The sequence below is a fragment of the Eulemur rufifrons genome, chromosome 19, assembly GCF_041146395.1.
Source record: "Eulemur rufifrons isolate Redbay chromosome 19, OSU_ERuf_1, whole genome shotgun sequence".
NCBI lineage: Eukaryota > Metazoa > Chordata > Mammalia > Primates > Lemuridae > Eulemur > Eulemur rufifrons.
Window position 1 is genome coordinate 110503175 of NC_091001.1, and position 6104 is coordinate 110509278.

Sequence of the window (6104 nt, forward strand, 5' to 3'; positions counted from 1 at the left end):
ACATGTGATGGTTTGATACAGGCATACAATGTGAATTAATCAAATCAGGGTAATTGGGGTATCCAGGACCTCTGGCATTCATCGTTTCTTTGTGTTAGGAACATTCCAATTCCACTCTTTTAGTTATTTTAAAGTCTACCCTAACTTATGGTTGATTATAGTTCATTTTTAGATGCTTCATCTTCTCGGTGGCTTTGTGGCTTCAGTAAAAAATGCTCTCTAGAACCTCATGTAGTTGTAAAACAGGATGAGAAGACGACACATTTTGGAAGGAGATCACTGCATGAGCCAAAGTCATTCCGCTGATGCGCACGCCACGGTCTGAATGTCTCGGCCACTAATTAACCGGGACTGCTACTTGCTGAGATTCCTGACCTCACGTATACTCACACAAGGGTATTCTCACATTTCTTTGCTGGGTGACCCCCTTGTGTGTGATATTAGAACAAAGTCATAAGTTATGCTCTTTTTCCTCTCTTCTTCCCCTCCCTCCCTCCTTCTGATATGGCTCATGCTCTCGCTTTGTTTTCCTACTGGTGATTTAAGCCCAGTTAAAAGATAAACACAATTCAGCCACGAAAAAAAAATAACTTAAATATGCTAAAATGCATTTTTTCCCCAATTCATATAATTTTGGTGATCGCCTTGCTTGGAAATTCCTTCAGGAAATCCCTTTCCCATCTCTTGTCTTTACCAAATCTGAAGACTTAGTAGGACCCGCTTCTAACCCCCGGCTTAGACGGACTCGGGAGCAGCCTCCTCTGCAGCCCGTGGCGGCTCAGCCGCAACACTCCTCACACTGCGGTACACGCGCGTTTCTGTACAGAGCTCCCCTCACCCAAACCGGGTAAAGATCACTTTTAATTTATTTTCACATTCTAAGTCCTAGCGTGCTCGAGATAGATGCGTAGAAGGTCCTCAGGACACATTTATGGAATGAATGGACGTGATGACAACAGAAAGGACTTTGGAAAATAGCACCAAAATAAAGGGAGAGGCTTTGGACAAAGTCTACAAGAAAGCAAGGATGCTTTAGCAACTGACTGCAGGCTCGGAAGACATTTGCTGGCTGCGCACTGCCGGTCCGGGCTGGCGGGAGAAGCCTCAGGCAGCTGGGCTGCCGCCGGGACTGAGCCGGGCGCTGCTCTGCGCCTGGAGGTGTGCGGTTCTGGGCAGGCAGCTGAAGGGCACATGCTGTTTCAGAGCATTGTGAAGCGCTCAGCTGTCCGCTCAGAGCTGTAAAGCGCCTTTGCAAGCCTTTGCTGGCTGGCCTGTTGGATCCGTGACCCCCTCCAAAGACCTGCCAGCTCCTCCTTTGCCTCCAGATGCAGGAGGAGCGGTCCTGCCCTTTCTTCTTTTAAGAAAAACAGGTGGGCTCAGCGGCTGGGGGTCTCCATGGCTTCTTTGAGCCTGAGTTGGTGACAGTTATTCTTTTCGTCTTCTTGTAACAGAACAAGGAGTGGGCTCCCACCCCCTCCAAAATGATTTAATTTGAACATGAAGAAGACCCACCCTGGAGAAGAGGACCTGTAGGGATCCTGTTCTCACAGTTTTTCACGAGGCACCGCTTGGCCTGGGTCTCATTAACCGTTTGAAAGTGTGCAATGCGGTGGCACCCAGTATGTCTCCAACATCATGCAGCCACCACCTCTATCTAGTTCCAAGACATTGTCATCACCCCGAAAGGAAACCTGTACCCAGTGAGTGGTCACTCTCCTCTTCCCCTCTCCCCAGACCGTGTCAACCAGCATCATGCTGCTGTCGGCTTTGGTATCTTAACATTGTAAGTATTGGAGACAATTCCTTTCAGTCCTTTCATGTTATTTTATTTGCAAAATGTATTAAACACATTTTGTGCTAATTACTGTTCCGAGCACTTAGTGTACACGAGCTGTTCAATCCCAGAGCAACGCTGTGAGAGAGCTGCTGTTTCATTCCTACTTTGCAGATGGGGAGACGGGCAGAGGAGGGAGCGGTGTGCTCGCAGTCCCCGGGCACGGAGGGCAGAGCTCGACTCACGCCCACCCAGCCCTGCTGGAATCGGCGTTCGGGGACACCGGCCCGTCCCCTCCACCGGGCTTCAGAAAGACCCCGAGCTTCCTTCTGCCCGTTGCTCCCGGCTTCCCTCCCTCCCTCTGCCGCCCTCGGCCTGGGGGACTAACTGCCACATGGGTGCCTTCCTCTTCCGTGTCCCACATGGGCCTTTCTCATTTTTCTCCTTCTCCTGGTTTTGTTCTGTAGCTTCGTGGGGCACTGGGCAAGAGACGAAAGATCCAGTATGAACATCTGTGCTGTAATTTTCCGTGACTGTGTCCGGGTGACACAAAGCATGACTACTCTTTCTTGGATCAAAACGTCTTTCAGGCTTGATCCTGACCTCTTTGGACAAACACAGCTTAGGTAAGAGTCTAAACTCTTCTTTTGGAAATTGAGCAAAACTGGAAATTTTGTCAGTGAGAAACAACCAAAGTTCATGGCCAAATAGCAATGTGTTTGCTTAACCTTGGGGAAAACGTTTTTTTTTTTTTTTTTTTTTTTTTAAGTTACAAAATTTTATGTAATTGTAACCCTTCCCCCTAACTAAAGAGGCAACAGAAAACACGAGGGCTGAAAATGAGAAAACATTGTGTGTGTGTGAGTGTGTGTGTTGTCAAAAGACAAAATTACAACAAATTCAGTTTAAAGATCTGAACTGGCTTTTATTTGCCATTCTAGAATTGGGCAACCCCTCAATCTGTTATATAAGATGGAACGAGTGTTCCGACGGGCAGGCAGAGGCAGTCGGCTTCACGGACAGGGAAGGGCTGGGGAAAGCAGAAGTGGAAAACAAAAAGCAGATCGGTCATTTCAGAGTGACTGTCCTCGTAGGGTTAAAACAGAGGGGACTGTCTTATGCCGGTGAACACTGGCCTGTTTGGGGATTTGGCTAATGCTGCTCTCTCCTGACGTCTTGGAAGATCAGATGACAGCTTGGCTTTGGCCCAGTGGTGTGGGCTTCGGCACAAGTGATTCCAGCTCGGTGTGACCTGCTGGGCCTGGTGCAAGAGCTCAGTCCAAATCAGTGTCCTATACATTTTATTTAACAGTGCACACAAATAAATACATTTAACGTATTTTAATTTTACCATAAATACATATACACACCTTTTTAAACAATGCACAGAATCATCAGAAATCGCCTCGGCTGTGGCTGGGGTTTGCATTTCATTCTGTGTTTGCTTCTGAAGTGGGCGGGGAGCGCTCAGGCAGCGTCTCAGCACTGTGGGTGTCAGTGCTGTCGTGGCCTGTCTTACGGAGGAGGAAACTGAGGCACACACGCACAGTCAGTGGGGTCAGCGCGGGGTCTGGTGTAATCGCTGGTGCTGGGGATGTAGGGGTTCGTGTTTGCTCTTCCCTGTACCCTTCTGCTACCTTTTGTTTGAGTGAAACTCGAGGAAACGAGCCGTCTCCTGCCGGATTCTCTGTTTAGTCTCCACGGAGAGCCCAGAGCGCCCCCTGGGCTTTCCTCTGCCCCGGGTGTCGCTCCCCCAGCGCGGGCTTCTGTGCCCGTGGAGGACAGATGCCAGGCGACTGACTGGGTCTCGGAGTGACCCAGGGCTTCAGATAACCCTGTGACACCACAGGCTTCTGTCTGCTGTTGGTTTTTCCCTGACAGAGAAAACGAAACACAAAGTCGTATTTTATGATTGGGAGTTTTTCTTTTCTCTTTGCACTGAGAAGTGTAGAAGTAGAATTCTTAGCTAAAGCATGCATTCTTTTAGTAAAATAATTATATGTGATCTGAAAATAACAGTTCCCGAGTTTAAATACTTTGTGCAAGTGTATGGCTTGGTCTCTTTAGCTATTAAGAGTCCCATGATCTCACAAATCCTCGTTATCACGTCTGTATGTCATCTGCAGTCCTGCTGGTAGGTTTCATACCAAGTCAGGGCTCATAGAGGGGAAGTAAACTTGGAGAAATGGAGGGGAGAAAGAACACCCGGTGAGAGAGCTCAGGACCCCAGGTGCCCTTCACCTGTTACCACTAGAAGAGAAATGTAGCCCCCAGTCAAATACAAAGTGCTTGTCCCAGTGGCAGGCACCTCACAGGCACCTCAACAAATACTGACACAGCCCTAACTGTCCCCTCTCTGCTAACGGGAGGGTCTGATCCAGGTCAGACCAACATGACAAATAGATTTACCTTGGCGTGACAAGTTTGATCACTCGATAGTGGGTGTCTGAAGAGCTTGATGGCCAGGATCTTAAGGTTTAGGCCTCTCCCGGGGGGAAAGTGTGCAGGAGAAGATCAGGACGCCAGCCGTGGGTAAGCAGGGGCTGAGAGGCAGCACGCGTGTCTCTTATTGGACTAGTGATTAGGATGGTAAAAAATATGAATTATTTACTAAGTCCCACTAAAAGTGCACTGTCAACATTTTATAAATGTTAACCCATCAATTCTTCTAACTGCCCCGTGACATACGTATTACCAGGTTCATTTGCCAGATGAGGTAATTGAGAATGAAAAAGCTTAAGCCGAGGTTACTCAGCAGCAAGTGGAGGAGCCCAGATTTGACCTCATGTCTGCCTCGTTTCAAAGTCTTGCTCTTTCTCCCACTTCCTGCTGGCTGCAGTCCGAAGTCAGCCCTCACGCCTCCTGAGCAGGCGAGCGCACATCACGAATGGCCTTTCCCCCGCTGTGTTACGGTGGGGCCTGGGATTTCTGGGTCTGCAGGAACCCGTCTGCATTTGGACACAGAGGAAAGTCACCAGCAGAAATACGGATTGAGGACCAGTCGCTAGAGGAACTGGGCATTCTGCCTTTCCTCTGGCGATATTCGACACGGACCGTCCCCTTTAAAGTGACAAGCAAAAATATCCAGCTAATCGAAGCAAGGAGAACACCTTACTTTTACCCAGCACATCCAAATGTTTAGGCCTGTTTTCTTGGTTTGTTAGTTTTAATAAATCCTGAATTATCTGGGCAGTTGTCTCATGATTCATTGCTTTGCTTTCCGCGTCTAAGCACGGGCTAGCGGTGGAAGAAAAGTTATGGAATCCCTCCACCCTCGCTCTTTCCTCCCATTCCTATGGACTGAAAAGAGAGGGCTGGTTCCAGCCCCGGACGGTAACTGGACTGTCCGACGCCGTGCTAAACGTGGCTGGTGGTGGTTCCAGCTTTGTCCGTGAATAATCAACAGAGTCACATCTGGATTCACGTACTTACCTGAAGTAGACGGACCTAAATTATCTTGGATCTGCCTGATGCATTTCTGTCTTGCGCTGTACGTTTTCCCTAAATATCTCACTCCACCATCTCACGCCTCCACATTTCTCTTTTCTCCAAAGACTTAACAACAAAAATATGTGCTTCTTTCCCCACAACCTTCTCCACCCCAGCAAGGAGTTTAAGGATGTAAGAAATATCCCTCCTTTCCTTTAATGTGCTCTAGTGAACATTTTTGAGTAAGTGTGACGTGTAAAATATCAGGATATTTTAAAACAGCAATACCTTCAGAGACTGCACGTTTTAACTTTAAGTGAAGCCCGAGAAAGCTGGGTCTCCACACCAAATAAGGAGCATGTGCCGGGGCATAACCGCGCTCACCCTGCCTCCCTTCCACTCCACCCCGCCCTCCCATTTTTTTTTTTTTTTATTAGAAAACGCTTGAAACTTATCATGTGCAGCAGATGGGAGTAGAAAATGCAACTTGAAGACAGTTATATAAATATATCCTTGATGTCTGTTTTGCTTTTCAATTTGCAGCGGGAGTACAAAGGTAGACCGGCGCGCCAGCCAGGGCCGCCCGAGTCTCTGGTATCCATTCCAGATGTTGGCCAGACTGCGCGGAGCCGGCTCGTGGCACGGGGCTGGGCGGCCTCCTCCTCCAGGTGGGATTCCTCACGCGGATTCTCCGCACACTCCCAGCCTTGCCAGACGCTCTGAACTCCACCAGCTTTCCCCTCCCTCTTTACCTTCCCTAATTCCTCACTCGGGGCGGTGGGTGGGGGTGCCTGGAGACAAGGCCCCTCACGTGTTCCCGCTTACCACCTCGCCGCTTCAAAAATGAGAACCTTAACCCGAAGTAAATAAAACAAACAAACAAACAAAACAGGATAAAAGA

At 48.6% G+C, this 6104-nt stretch overlaps 1 long non-coding RNA gene across 1 annotated transcript; it reads right to left on the bottom strand.

Annotated features, from left to right (window-relative positions):
• Positions 1-2995: 2995 nt before the first annotated feature.
• On the bottom strand, positions 2996-4717 carry LOC138400017 (uncharacterized). The gene is made up of 3 exons (XR_011236205.1): positions 4470-4717; positions 4184-4348; positions 2996-3362 (listed from the first exon to the last, which is right to left on the bottom strand). It is a non-coding gene; the product is annotated as an uncharacterized lncRNA (long non-coding RNA).
• Positions 4718-6104: the final 1387 nt, after the last annotated feature.